We start from the raw sequence: 15,785 nt of genomic DNA on the forward strand, positions 1-15,785 counted from the left end.
CAAGGAGTGTACAAGCAAGTTCATGTCCCTGCATACTCATGCTAACACTTGGGAGAAAGGCGAGAATTAGTGGTTTATTTATTGCCTGGCTTTTTACACCCTTTTAATTTATTTATTTAATCTCGTGATTTTCAGTTAAGCTTTTCATTTTTTCCAGGAACGCAGAGGGATCTGAATGGGATTAAGAAGGGATGTGTCACATAGCAAATATGTCTTGGGTTAGTTCACTCCCTGCAATCCTCTATGGCACCACAGAATCACCAGCAAGAACCACATGACTTTGCAAGACATCCCTCAGCCTCACTACACTGGACACATGACTACATTTTATCCAGTTTTCCCAAAGCCTAAATTTATTTATCCAGAATTATCAACATACAGAGAGCTCCTTTTGTTCTTGGGTCTGGGTTGCACAAAGGTGAGATGGGTGGCACTGTGAAAAACATGTCTCTTTGAAAAAGAAGTTTAGAAATCCCACTCCAGCCATGAAGAGGAGAATTTGGCATCACATGATGAAGCCATGCATGGAGTTAGTTTTTACCCTGGTTCCCTCATTGTGCCTTGCTACTTCTCCTCCAGGACAGGTTGGGGAAAAACTGGTTGGGTGATTTCATTAGCATCAAACTTCATAACTGAAAAGCAAGAGATAGGAAGGGTAGAATAATTATTTTAATTTTCCTAGTAATTTATCAAACAACTTGTTCCTCAACATGCATCGGTCCCTCCTTTCCTACCTCTCTTTGCAGTGGTAGCCATGCAGGGGCTCATTCCTGACCTGTGAACCTGCATGTCTTCAGTTCAACACTCACCCCCTTGCCCAGGCTCACCCTCTGCATCCACTATTTTATTTATTTTATTTTGCTCTGTTCTATTTTCTTTTATTTACATAGATCACCTTAGCCAATTCTCTAGCTCCATGAAGTGATGAGGAATCCTCCTACCACAATACATTATTTTGGCACAGAGCATGAGGAAGATGTAGAGGGGTCAGAGTAGCTCTGGTGGAGGGTCTGTATCATCACATGTCCCTGCATTCAGGAAACAGCCCCCAGGGAGTCAAATAAATATCAAATTGACATTATACAGGAGAAACCATGGTGCATTTGGAGTCTGTTTCTCCCCCTGGCATGACATTAGATATGCAGAGAGAAAAAATATGTTCTGCAGCTGATTTCTAAGAAGTTTTTAGTCTAATAGCTATCAAGATTGGAACTTTCCCTGTGGCATGTGGTCCCAGAAGAAGAAAAACTGCCCACGCAACGCCATCAGAGAAACATGCTATGAGGAAGAAAATAAGGGAAGGCTAGTGGCACAAACAAATTTTAGCAATAAATATAATCATGCTGCAGAGAACACTCATTTGTATATAATTAATGGGGATCTAGGGAGACCTTTAGCTATTTGCAATGAAAACTGGAAACACACCTCAGAAATTACAGCAGCAATGCTGTGGGTGTGATAGCACTTCCCACCACTGCACCCAGGAGCTATGTGCTCCACAGACTCCCATGCTGCATCCTTCCTGCCCTATGCTGGATGTGCTTTTACTGTGCTGGATGATTTATCTGCTTGCCTCGGGGTAATAAAACACATTTGTGTGCTTTGGTGTTTCTGGAAGGGAAAGGAAACATTTTCAACCTGGAGAAAGCCAGAGAATGTGCAGGCATTTACTGAGCTTACAAGGCCCTCACTCCAGTGTACTGTGTCAGTGTTTATGTGTGAAATTAATTTACAAAATAATTATTTTAAATCATGCCTCATTAGTGCTCAGCTATGCTTTGTCTTTGCACAGCTGGGGAATCTGTGACTAAACACACACTGCTAAGTTGTACAGGAATTAAACTGACCCCAGCAGGACTGAGTGCCACCTTGGACATGGCCTGGACTTGAACTTGAGCACTGGGCTCAGACCCAGCCTTTCCTCTTTTCACATTGGGCAAACCCTCAAAATAGGGGATTCCAGTGCCTGGAAAGGTCTCTGTGCCTGGGAGCCACTTGGTGCCTGTGCCAGGCTGGGAGTGTATGGGGAATTCAGTCTCTTTTCTTGCAGAGTAAATGGCAGTCCCAAGGTCCCCTGGTCCTCTGGCCCAGAGACCACAATGCTTAAGAGAGCTGGGGATACCTATCCTGGTGCCCAGTTCTATGCTGGAATGCAGCTCCTAGACTCATAGACTTATTCTTCCAAAATAACCCTCAAATCACAAGGATGGGGAAACAGAACATTCACAAATGCTATCAAACAGATGAAGAGGAAATTAATGGGCATCTTAGGGGGCATCTTACCTTTATTATTTTTCCCTCTAAATAAAGTGGGTCAAATAAATTTTTGTTTCTTTGAAAAACACCCCTTCACTTTTTAGAGCTGTTTGCCATGACAAATCTGACAGAGGTCTGTTTTGTGGTTACCCTGGTAACCAGCAGTACTATGGAGGCTGTGGTCTCATACCCCTCTCAATCCTTCTCTGCTGTCTTGCCTCAGTGACATCCTCCTTTCCAAATTTCTGTTGCTTTTATGCATCTACAAATTCCTGTTGCTTTTATACAGACAAATAGTAAAACCTTCTCCATTTTCTCCCTTGCAAGAAGCTCAAAAGTTCGTCAGGGACCCATCCTGAATGAAATGCTTTGCAAAATAACTAAGTCATCTCTAATTAAGTGCAAGATGACAGTATTCATTTAAAGATGTCATCTCAATCAGAGCTAATGGTGTGCCAATCCATCATTCAAATATAAACTTCCTGCCTCTCCAGGAATCAATACCTACAAATAAAACTACTTGGCAATTTAGATGGTTTAATTCTTATCAAAACTGCAGAAATCAGAAACATCTCAAGAGGAAAGTTTAGATGGGTATTTGAACAACCTATGCTGGTGGAAGGTGTCCCTGCCTATGGCAAAAGGTTTGGAGCTCAGTGGAGAAGAGAAGAGAAGAGAAGAGAAGAGAAGAGAAGAGAAGAGAAGAGAAGAGAAGAGAAGAGAAGAGAAGAGAAGAGAAAGGGGCCAATTGTATAAAAAAAAATCCTCTTTAAAAAGTCTGAATCTGTCAGAGGGGAAAAATCTTCCACAACTTCACAGGATTTCCAAGCCATTACAATGAAAGCAATATTTGGAAGTGGCCATCATCTCATCAGGGCCCATCTCCACTGTTCACGATTCAGGCTCCATCCTGGCAACCTGTGGATGAAGGAATCCCATTTTGAAATGAGGGAAAATCTAACTTCATCTGCTTCGCAGGGAGCTATGGCAATCCATTTCTTTTGGCAAGTTCCTCTCTTCGCTCACCTCAAAGATTGTTGCGGTCTCTGAGAGACCACCGCTTCTCAGAGCAACATTATCACAATTAGAATGCCCCTGATTAGATTCCCCACTAGCCTGATGCACATTTAAATAACACCAGGAGCCACTCAAAAGCTCCAATGTTCTGCTGAGAAGTAATTGGACTATCCCAAATTTTGACATTTAAATGTTTAGAAACGTTTTTGTCATCTTCTTTACTGCTTTACATTTTCCTTTTCCAAGTCTTCCTACAGGGTAGAATTTGTGGAGGACTGGCAGCTTAAGCTGTGAAACGAAAGACAAGAAGACACCAGCTGGAAGCTTAGAATGCTTGTTTAGGCATTTTATGCTGTCTGCTGCTGAGTGACCCCAAGCAGGCTCATGTTACATGATAGCCAGGGATTATTGCCCCTTTTTTTATTCTCTTTGGGGGAAATATGCTTTTCTGAGGGTTTGGGAACATTAGGGGATGCCCTGCAAGTACTCATTGTCAGGGGAGAGCTAGACAAACACAGCTGCAGGGAGGGCATAAGACTGCATTAGGTTTGTATATACTTTAACTCATTGGCAACTAATTGCCAGGCACCAAACATAACTTTGTGACAGGAAAAAAACCTGAGGCAAGGTATGCTACAAGACAAGGTGTCTCAGCATGGTCAGGTTGCTGCTGCAGGCATTTGAGGCAGATTAACCTCCTGTGCAGTGTTTTTAAAGACTAGAAAAATGGAAAAGGCCAGGAATTAAGGAACTCATTTATCTTTATACCTCTCCCTGGGTCCATTCTTCAGTTGGTCTCTTACAGTGTCCCTACAAATTATACAGGCATTCATGCAAGGCAAAGCCATATCTATCTTTGAACCTGGGTAAGGTGATCGTTGGCCACTCCAGGACCCTCTGGATCTCAGTAACTGTGGTGAAGTGGGACCCAGAGGGTCATCCACATAGATATGTGAATGCATCCAGGATGAGTCTTGAGGCACCTTCATCTCACAGCGCAAGCAAAGCTCCCCTCAGGCATCTACACCCACAGGGTAGATGACAACCTGGTTAGGTGGTATGGCACATGGCCTTCGTTAATCCTCTGAGCTGGAACTCATTCTCCTCTCTGTGAACTCTACACTAGAGAGGCAGGTCTACCCCCTTCTCTGACAGAGGCATCTCTAAATGTGGATGGGACTTAGCAAGGACCCAGCATTGTTGGTGTCCAGTTGGGATCGTCAGAGATATTGTGTTGTTCTGATTCTGGATCACATTGTCCTGATCAGGATTATTTGGGGTTTAGCAATTGAAATTTGTGAAACTTCTGATTTGGGGCATCTAGTTCTGCCCCTAACCCTGATAGAACCCATGATGACAGGGTGCACTTCAATCCTACATGCTGTTTCATCAGCATACCTCCCTGCAGGGAGAGTTAACATCTTTAGTGGGCACAGATCTCTCTGGGGCATCCTTAGTGCCTTCATACTGGAGGGTCAGCTAATTGAAGAGGCCACAAGACACCCCCTGCTCATCTAACAGCCTCAGGAGTGACAGGATCACTCAGGCCATGAGGCATGTGCTCATCAATCACATTGCTGTAGGGCACTTTATAGTGGCATTAAAATATTGTAGCACATACAAAGTCCTAAGAAATGGTTAGTTTGGGCTTGGAGACATTGTCTGCGTGCAGCTGGGGATGGTGAAGGTAGTGTGAGTGCCGGAGGCTGCACAGACTCTTGCAAAGACAGTGCTGAAAGCAAGCTAACAGCACTACTCCCTGCTGCTGGAGTATGATGAACTTTTAAAACCCTGCAAGGAAAAAAAACTAAACCAAACAAGAAAACAAACAAACAAAAAAAAAAAAAAAAAAAAAAAAAAAAGAAACACCAAATATACAAGTTTTTGCTGCAGATTAAGCTTTTTCTGTCAATTTTGACTCAAAGACAAATTCTGCTCAACATGAGCTTACAAAAACACATATTCACTAAAGCAAAGAGCATACTCAAATACAGAAATAAAAATGCATATGCATAAACCAAAACAAATATCAGAAAATAAGGCAATAATTCTCTTCTTATGAGATTAGAGCATTGACATGATAATTTTCCTCATTTGAAATACTAAACAACCAAGTCACAGCTAATTAGCTGCAATATTCATCAAATATGCCATATTGATTACAACGTGCTCCGAAACCAATCAGTCTTTCCATTTTAGATATTGAGCCATAAGTGAAGCATCAAACATAGCCAATGTTTCCTGATTGCTATTGATAACTTCACACTCTGTTCAAACACCCAGAGACCAAAAAGATTTCAAATCCATCATCCTAGTCCTTTAACACCACATCTCTCTTCCCATCCTTCTCGCTATCCTTATTCTGGGGGATGTGCAGTGTATTGTTATTTTGGGGAATATGCAATGCACTCAATGCTGTATCAGCCAGAAATGTGGTGACAAAACCCAAGCATGACTGCTGGTCTCTGTGGATGCTTGACTGGCATTTAAATGCATTTTTAAATACTGGAAGAGGATCTGTAAGCAGTGGATCAGCTTTCAAAAAGGGAGAGATTTAGGAAAGAAAGGGAGAAATTGTTTAATTTTTAATCTGCTTTAAAAAAAAATTAAATCAGCCCTTAATCAAGTGAATTTATATTTCAATCAATTGGGCCTTATTTCCTGGAGAGCTTAAAACACACACTCATCATATTTCTCCAGACAGACATACCTCTGCCCTGGAGTGAGGAAAAAACAGGGTAAATAAGCCAAAGGTTTCCCATCTGATTTCCCCCTTCCTCCCCAAAGCTCCATTATTTAAAATACATCTACTGGGCATTAAGAACTGGCACACATGTACCCTTTCCCTTCTAGCTCAAGTTTAAATGGGAAGGTAGGTTCACAGCATGCCTTGGGCATAGGCCAGGGGAGGTCACACTGCGTGTGATGAGAAAACACCTTTTACCCAGCGTGAGGGTCAAAGAGGTCACAGTCCTCATATCATCTGAGTCTGTGGTCTGAAAGACAGAAACAGCAGCTATCACCTCTCAGGAGACATTTGGTACCCATGCTAGTAGAGAAAAGTGCTTCCTTTCAAGCTCTCTCAGCACAGCAATCATCAGACAGGAAAGAAAATAAGTGAAACACTCTCTGTGTTTATCCTTTTAGGCCAGTTGCCCTAATTTGGTGGGGAAGGTATTAACTCCTTGTTCTGAAAATATAGGTAGGTAATAGCAACGAAAACCCCAGCACTGTATGGCATTTCTGGCAAGAAATAATTTACCATTTGGAACAATTCAGAGAATCATAGAATGGTTTGGTTGGAAGGAATCTTAAAGATTGTCTGTTTCCAAGCCCCCTGCAGTACCTTCCACTAGAGGTGGAAACTCGCTGAGTCAGCATGGTCAAAGAGCCCTCCAATCAACATTTCCAGAAATGTAGCATTTGCAGCTTCTCTAGCTAATTTCCCAAGACTCCTCAGTCTTATTAATCACAAGTGCATGTTATAATATATATATATATATATATATACATATATATATATATATATATATATAATATATAAAAACACACAAGTCTAGAAAGATGAGCAGCATGTTATGATTTAACTTAGTGAATAAAAAAAATTATTTTCTCAGTTGCAGGCTTCAATGAGAAGCTTGCAGCAATTGTTTGGGACTCCTGGACAATAAAGAGATAAACTGTAATTAACTATATGGAGAAGAAGTAAATATTTTGATATTTTGCTTGGAGTGAGTATGGCATGTTATCTCCCATTCATTAAAAGCTGGGAACTGAAGAGTGGAATTTTTTTTTGAGAGGGTGGAATAAAAAAAATCAGAAGCAGATAGTGGAAATTCTTTAATGCAGCCATGCTTTCTGCACAATTTCTCTCTTATAGAATGGTTGTTAGGCATTTTTAAAAATGACAGTGAGGGAGAGGAAGGAAGAAAACAACCAAAGAAAAGAGAATGGGAAGAGAACAGCCCCCAGACCATGACATTTGTTCACAGATGGGCCGATCTCTTTCCCACTAGCTTGGATGAGAGCGGAGTTGTTCTGCTTGTCAGGCTACCAACTTCCCTAACACTTACACCATACGTGTACAGCTGATTGGATGCCTCTTCCAACAAAACTAATTGCAGAGTTTCTCTCCAATGTGAATTGGATGCTTTCTCAGCTTCCTTTAAATTTTCAGCTTTGTTTTCAGCCAAAGCTTGTCCTCAAACTTGGTGTGTGAGCCTGTAGCAGAACTAGGAACAGACGAGGCCAAATGATGAAATGGCACTTCCCGAAGACACTCCTCTCTACATAGCCCTTGGGTCCTGCTAGCAGGGGGCAAGAGGCTGAAGGAGTGTGGACTGAAGGCTCCAGAGGTCTGCAATGCTAACAAAGAGCAAGATCCAGGAAACCTACAGGGGGAAAAAATTGATATATTGGCTTCTTTTGGAAGAAAGATTTTGGATGCACTGACTATAGAGACCAGAAATTATCACCAAGCTTGAGATGTCCTGGAAGCTCTCCAGCAAGACAGAACTAATTCAGAGCATCTTACAGCAGCTGACAGACTTATCTGCACTTCATCTCTTCTGGATAAAGTCCCTGAGAAAATGTCTTGCAAACATCAGGTTCCAGAAAACTTTTATATTTCTAGAAAGCTCTCCTAGATTTTCATTTAATAAAATGTATAGCTATTGGTGGGCTGAAACGAGACACCCTGAAATGATTTAAAGAATAACTGAATGTTGAAAACATAAATCTTCAAATAAAAATATAAAAGAGCAAGAAGTAAATTTCGTTTTTAAAATATTACCTGTATTTTGTAGTCTTTACAAAGAGATTCACACATCATTTCTATTCCTTCCCTTAACCATCTGATTTTGAACAAGATATAGCAATTTGCCACAAAAGAAAACACCCTTAATTATTGTTTGAGGCCAAAGTCTTGTGGAGTCTTACAGTAGGGGGGGATTTTGTCTCAACCCCAAAGGCATCACCACACATCTCATTACAAAGATATTTAGCCTCAGACTAGAAACTGACTCATCTGCTCCTACAGAAATTGCTGTCAAAGCATTAAAAATTATTTGGAGTTCCAGTTTGGATCAATTCTATTAATTTAATATTATCTCTCCTGCCATCTTCTGTGCAAAGGACATCAGATTCAACAACACAGACCATTTGGATGGCCTGAATTAATACCTATCCTTCAGAGACAAAAAGTGTAAATCCAATATACACCAAACAATGACACACGTTTTCTTCCAGATTTTGTTATGGAGTCAAGGTATCTGAGCATATGCTATTTAGTCAAGAGATGATCAGCTTCATGCATCCAAAGTCCAGAGGAGAAATCTTGGCACTGCTGATGCTGAAGGCAGAGCAATCCCAGTATCAGATGTCAGGGGCTTGACATGATGTAAGAGATCCCTGGATTTTTGGAGTCATGGGATATACAACCACTCTGTTCTTCATTTCTCAGGACCCTCTCGTATTTGACAGCTGCCAATTTGCCTGGGTCTTTCTTGACACTACCTTCCTCTGCTCAGTTCTACAGCAGCCCTGGTAACGCATTGCCTGGGTTCCAGTTTATTGTATGCCTTCAGCTCAACTCCATCCCATCTCTTCTCACATTAAGATCCCTCAGACTTTTCTCTGTCCCTTCTTTCAGTATTCCTTTTCAAGGCAATGGTATTAAAGCCAGGAGTTCATGAAGAAGCAACCAAACTACAAGGCAGAGTACTTATTAAATGAGCAGTCATTTAGCACAGTGGTTTTCTTCTAGAAAGCGGCAAAGATTTTGCACCCATTATTTAGGAAAATCTGTCTGCAGCTTTTAAGAATCAACATTTGAGAAGAGGTGATGGTGATTATTTTTAAAAATCTGTAATCTCCCACCAGTCATCTACTCAAAAAAATAACAAAATTTTCATTTTTATTGTTGCTCATCCAGTTTCTTCAATGATAAAATACTTCTTTTCAGGTTTTTTTTTCTGGCGAAAACCTTCATGAGCAAGAATTCCCTCATTAAGATGATAAAACTATTTCACTTTACTGAACCATTCCAAATGTCCCTGCCCTGGTTCTGAGGCAGCTTTAATCTCTAAGTCATGCCAAAGCATTTAATCTTGTAGGTAAAACCATGCAATTCAAGAATAAGAAAATAAACAATATTGAATAATAATACTAAAAAAAAAAAAAAAATCTGACTGAAGCCGGAAAGAATTTGCAAGAATCTATGCCTGGTGGAGTTCACCACACTGCAGCCCAACCAGACCGTTGTGAGGCCTTTCTTTTTCTTCTCCCTACCATATAGTTATTAGCATGCTGTCTTGGGGTGATTTTATGCTGATACTCTGTCGCTATGACCTAGTGTTAGAGATAGAAACGAGATGAGACACTTCTTCCAGCAGTGAAAAAGGGCACCAGTTTATCCCCATCTCCCGGTTCATGTTGGGTTTGACAATAATAATGTGCCCATTGGTCAGTAAGCAGTTGCTACCCCTTTTGAGTTGTCAGCACAGCGGACGTGCTCACGCGCCAGCTAGTGTGAGAGACAACTGCTCACTTTAAAAATTTTAAAAGGTTTATGAACCCTTAACAAAAATACAACAAAAGGACTAAATAAGGAATAATTGCAGGGCTGGGAATTGCCCTCATGGCTGCCTCCCACATGGCTGCCTCATCTTCAAGATGGATGCTCAGTCTTTTATACCCCTGGGGGTTGCATCAGCCAACCCTGGCCCCTCCCAGAGTCTGTCAGCCAGCTCTTCTTTGCCATTTACTGGTGGAGATTGCTTTCTTGTAACTTGCTTGGAGGTCAGATGTTGCCATGCCACACTCCCTTAGCAACAAGCTTTTCCATTCCCAGCTGCCCCATGGAAGGGGCACAGGTGCTCGCCTTCTTTCTACCTGTCCTAGACAACCCAGGCTGTCTGATGGCAGCAAGACAGAGGGGGAAAAGGGAACTATGGGGAGAACAGAGGACATCTAAACTACAATAACATAACTGTACATCACTAAAGCTTTTCCTAATGTTCACACAATAGTCATCCCTTAATTGCGAGATCCAATCATCTCATTATCCATTTATAACACTTGTGTCTCTTTTTAGATACCTTTGCATATTTCTCTTCTATGATCTAGGATAGTTTATACAGGTGCGAGTTACTGTCACAGTCTTAGGATTGTTTTCTCATGAGAACAAGCTGTTTTCCACTGTTACAGGATTCCATTCTCAGGAAGAGCTGGCAGGTATGGCTGATCAAGTCAGAGTCCAGTCTGTGAGGCCTTACAGCCCTGCTGTTCAGCCATCACAATATTACTCTATAATACTCTATTCCCTAATCATCTCCTTTATGGCTGCTGTAGCTTTACCCAGCGCAGGCTTTGTTCAAAGACTCTCTGAGGAGCGCGCTGGGTGCAGCGCTGACCGGATGACAGATTGTTGCTTTGCTAGATAAGTTTTTTCCTCACTTAAGCAAGAAGTTTCCTTTTTTCCTTTCCCTGGCTTGGAAGCTTCTGGCAATCTTTTCGGTGGCTTCTGTTTTGTTTTCTCTTCAACTGTTTGGCTTGATTTTAGTCCGAAGTTGGGCGGTCGCCGAGATGGTTCACTGGTACCTGCAGGGGGGAATGGCAGGGGCTGCTCCAACCAGCCCAAGACCTTGGGAAAAGCTGAACCAGCAAGAGAAAGGACACCAAAATCCACCAGCTTTGTCTGCTGTGAGGAGGAGACCAACGCCAGAAATTTAACAGGTTCCCATCTGTTTTGCTTGAGCCACTGCATGAACTTTTCCCCTTCCCTGAGACAAAGGAAAGACCACCGTTTTGCCTTCCCAACCACGCAGCAGCCAGTGTGTTTTTTTTCCCTGGGCATTTTTAGTTTTTTGTCCTGCTGTGGGTGGGGGTGGCAGGGGGTAAGGTTCTGAAAGTTCAATATCTGGCCATTATTCAGTCTTTTTTCCTGTGCTGTGCAGGCACCTTGTTTGTTAATAAACAGTAGGGGTTTTTTCACTTTCACCCACTGGTATTCATTTCTTTCATTGGCAGAAAAAGGAGATTACTGAATCCCTTCTCTTGAGAAAACAATGCTCATTCCAGAGCGTTTTTCTCCTAAATTTGTCTCTAAACTGAGACACATGCTATGTGCTCTGGCTATCTTGTATTTGCTTCTCCATCTTTGACCTTTCAATATCTCGTGGATATGTCAAAATAGATTTTTTCCCAGAGAACTATCGCAGAAAGGAATTGGCTTGCACAGCCCACTCCAACATTTCTGAGCCAGGACTGAGGTAGCCTTATTAGCCTCCATGGGATGCTAACACATTAAAAAGCCCCTTTTGCCGTCTCATTTATTACCCACAATGGCATTGCATGGAAATATTAGAAGATCCAGTATCCACAGAGATAGGCTAATTTTAATGATTAACTGAGGAACTATTAAATTTGACTTCACTGCTCCACTGTCATTATGGAATTAGTATTAACAGCCATGTACTTACTGCAAGATAAGTAATGAGACATGCTGGATATGACAATGCCAAGGATCTGGATCTCTGTAATTATAAACTCAGTACATATAATTCAGAAAGAAAAAAAAATTAAAAATCTCTCATGAGTCTCAGTTAGTTGCCAAAGTGTGCTTGGGTCCCTGGAATGTGAAGCCAAATAATTTTATTTTTCCTCCCTCTTGTCTTCTCTCTGAGTCTCTTGCTCTCTGTGGTTGCTTTTGATTAAGCCTGGATAAAATTAGAAGACAGAAAAGTCAACACTTTTAAAAATATCTCATTGCAGGATGATGGCAGGACAGCTTCTTGAAAACTCCAGCAGTTTTTCATTGCAATGGCCATAAAGAGTGCAATAATGTCAAGCCTCCTGGATAACCTGTCATGGCTGCTTAGGAAGAGGACCAGAAGAGAGTAAATCCAAGACTTGTGGCGTTGCCCTTTCCCCCATCTAAGTTGTACTTTGGTATGTTAAAATTTGCCACTCCTTGCTTTGCTGGCAATTCCCTCCACATGAAACACATCCCCCTTTGGTCTCCACTAGTACCATACTGTGTGTCATTTTTCTTTGGCCTTTGACTTCACTTCTACCTCCTTTCTGGCCCTTTTCAACACCATTCTGACTGTGTCCTTTGTTCAAAGCATCTCGATCCTCCAGTGAATAGCCTGGTGCTCTTGGAAGATCTAAGCTCCCCCCTCATCACTTGTTTTGGCTGGTTTTACTTTTCTGTCATGAGCATCCGATCCACCCACTGGAGTTTCCTATTCTTTGACAGCCATTTATGCCTCATCATCTCCCCCACAACTGCATTTTTCAGTTTGTCTTCTCTTCTTGATCTTCCCAATCCTTCTAAAACATTTGTTTTCACATGTATTTCAACTTTCTCCTTTTCTTTTCTTGTGCTAGTGTCTCATGTCCTTACACCATCTTCAGGGCAATGCTCACTTTTAAGTGATTAATCTTCCTCTCATCCTGAAGACCTCCCTGCCCCTTCAGGCTCTCACATATTCAGTAGATGAACAACTGACTCTCTGGACAGATTAATCAAGTTGGAAATTTTTTTCCATGATGAGTCTTGGTCCTCTTCTGACAAAACAAAGAATATCCTGTGGATGGCAGAGAGTCTAAAATGGAGCCTCTTACAGTACAAAGAGACATCTTGGCTTTGATCTTTTTTCTCCAATCTTTTTCTCCCCAGGGATGATGAATTAACATAGTCCCCGTTCTTACCATCATTTCATAATACCCATATTGGCTTGATGTGTCACCTTCTGTCCAAAATTGAATTTTATCTCCAGTCCTGTATGTTCTCTGCTATCTTCCAGACAGGAGTTATTTATCACTGGCCTTGAATAGCAGCTCTTGCTCCCAAAAAATTCTGCTGCACCCACCTGCAAATTTACTTTCATTTCCCTTTTTTTCTTTAGCCCAATCACAGTGCAGACACCTGCTCTGTATTACACAAAATACAGATATGGTTTTTATTTTAAACCTTCTTCTTCACAAGGTACAGCCTTCACAAGATACACTGTTTGGCTACCTGTAGGAATGTCTTTGTGATGCTCTCTTTTTCCTAACTTCCCTCTCTAACATTCACAACAACTACATTTGATACTATTTTAAGATATTTTTTAAAGTGAAAATATGGGAGAGTATTTTCACTCCAAAATTCTCATCAAATACTCCTCTTCCATGGTTCCTCTTCATAGAGACATCTCTACTGAGTTGATAGTGTCTGTAATGCATCCTAGAAAAGTTGTCCTGACCTGTCCCAGAGCTGCCAGGAGATGCCACTATGAATGTGTTAAAGCTGATTCTGGAAATGCCCTTCAGTGTCCACTCCGGCAAATTGTTGTCAGGAAAGCCGAGGATCTGGCAGCAAATAACTGTTCCAATTTTGTTACTGTTGACAGTATTTCTGTAACGTCTGCATCAAAACAGAGGGAGAAGTGCAGGTGGCAATGCAGTTCAATTGCTATGGATTTATCTCTGGTGAAAGAAGGGATTAACAGACTTTTCTTAGATGACTCTGACTTGTGCCTCCTCGCAGACAAAGTTACAACGTTTTTTTTTCAAGACATACAGCTTTGGGATTTAAAAGAGTAAATTGGCAGTGGTATTGTAATGACAGCACAAAGCAGCACAAGGACAGAAAAGGCTGCTGGCATTCATAAATTTGGGCCCTCACAGTGGGAATAAAAATATATCTGTGAATGAAATAAGCTATTCACTATTTTTATGGAGTAATTAAGAAAAAAAAGAAAAGAGCAGGCTAACATAAATCTGTCTTTGTTCAATGGGGCTTTTTTTTTTTTAATTTTTATTTCAAAAAATTTTTTATTTTATTTTTGAAATTCACCCTGTGGTGGTGCCAGAGTGCCCACCTCTGTATCCTAATTGCAGATGCTGTGTGTGCTGCTAATGGATAGTGCTTCAAGGTATCCCCTAGAAATAAGTGTAAATTGCTGTAAGTCAGCACCCTTGAATATGTTTCAGTATTTGAAGTCAATTTGTGGGATACTTGTGGTCCTGTTGCTCACCTGCCTGTCCTTTCTCCTCTTGTGCCTCCTCTTCTGCCTCTTGTCAGTAGCAGCTTATTTCTGGCAGCCCAATCAGGGCTTTTTTTTATCAACTGCTGTGAGTCCGTGACCAAAACAAACCTTGAAATATTTTGAACAGACAGATGATGATACAACTGGTCCAAGGTTTTGAGTGACTTTTATTACCACCTACTGTGCTTACCTTTCTTCAGCAACAAAGCTACAAGAAAAAAGGCAGAAGCAGAGGGAAAAACTGCATTTTCTGGAGTCAGTGTTCTAATTTCTCCTTTTTGACATTTGCAGATACTGTTTTCTGTTTTGTCTTCAAGAATATAGGATATGCCCTTCATAACAAAAGAAAATGAAAGTTGAGCTGTTCAAGTCTTTTGAGCATCCAAAGGAGGTGCAGGAGTATGGTGAAAGGTCTGGAAGAGAAGCTGTATGAGGAGCAGCTGAGGTCACTTAACTTCTTCAGCCTGGAGGAGACTGACAGGAGACATCATTGCAGTCTACAGCTTTTACACAAGTGGAAGAGGAGGGGCACTGAACTCTTCTTCCTGGGGAAAAATGACAAGACTCAAGGGAATGGCCTGAAGCTGAGTCAGGTGATGTTTGGTTTAAAAATCAGGTAAAGGTTTTGCACTCAGAAGGCATTTGAGCACTGAAAGAGGGTCCCCAGGGAACTGTTCACAGCACCAAGTCTGACAGATTTTCAGAAGTTTTGGACAATACTCTCAGGTCTATAGTGGGGTTTTGGGCTTGCTCCCTGCACAGTCAGGAGTTGGACTTGATCGCCCTGTGGGTCCCTTCCAACTCAGGATATTAAATTATTCTCTCTTTGTCTCCTGTCTTCCAGGAGATATTTGGGTCACACTTCAAGTTAACAGACAGCTGAATCAGGGATCTCTCCTTTTCTTTGAAGAAAAAGAAAGAAAAAAAAATAGCATTCTTTGCACCATTGAGTGTCTAGAAGTCAAAACTTATCATAGAGAGATCCATGCTGAGTTACGTGCCATTACTTAGTGCCAAAACAAAGTTATCACCCTGTGGTTCTTATAGCCATTTATTCCCTGTGCCAGAAAAAAGCAAGCAGGGATTGATATCATGGCAACTGTGCATGTTCCATTGCACAACTTCTCTGGGGACACCCCTGGATGGTCCTCTTGCTACTGGCTGTGCACAGCTTGCCTTGCTGCCCAGACTGCAGGAGTAAAAACTATTTCCCAGCACAGCTCAAAAGTTGTTGCCCATTGGTTTCTCCACTTCTGTTTTATATTTTATCCAAAGTCACAGGTCCAGACAACCAAGTATTTGGAAACCTTCCCTGACTATTTACTGGAGACAGTTTATTGTGGAAACAAATCTTGTTAAAAGTGTTAATTGACCTCCTTTCTTGTATTTATTAACTTCTTATTTTCAGCAGTTTGCAGAAAGTGTTTAATGTAACAGATATTTCTTGCTTTTCTTTCTGTTTCTTGAGGCAAAGTT

At 41.4% G+C, this 15,785-nt stretch overlaps 1 long non-coding RNA gene across 1 annotated transcript; it reads left to right on the plus strand.

Annotated features, from left to right (window-relative positions):
• The first annotated feature begins 10,604 nt into the window (after positions 1-10,604).
• LOC137471765 (uncharacterized) lies at positions 10,605-12,294 on the plus strand. Its single transcript, XR_010997830.1, has 2 exons — positions 10,605-11,007; positions 12,046-12,294. It is a non-coding gene; the product is annotated as an uncharacterized lncRNA (long non-coding RNA).
• Positions 12,295-15,785: the final 3,491 nt, after the last annotated feature.

The sequence above is a fragment of the Anomalospiza imberbis genome, chromosome 3 (genome assembly GCF_031753505.1).
Source record: "Anomalospiza imberbis isolate Cuckoo-Finch-1a 21T00152 chromosome 3, ASM3175350v1, whole genome shotgun sequence".
Lineage (NCBI taxonomy): Eukaryota > Metazoa > Chordata > Aves > Passeriformes > Viduidae > Anomalospiza > Anomalospiza imberbis.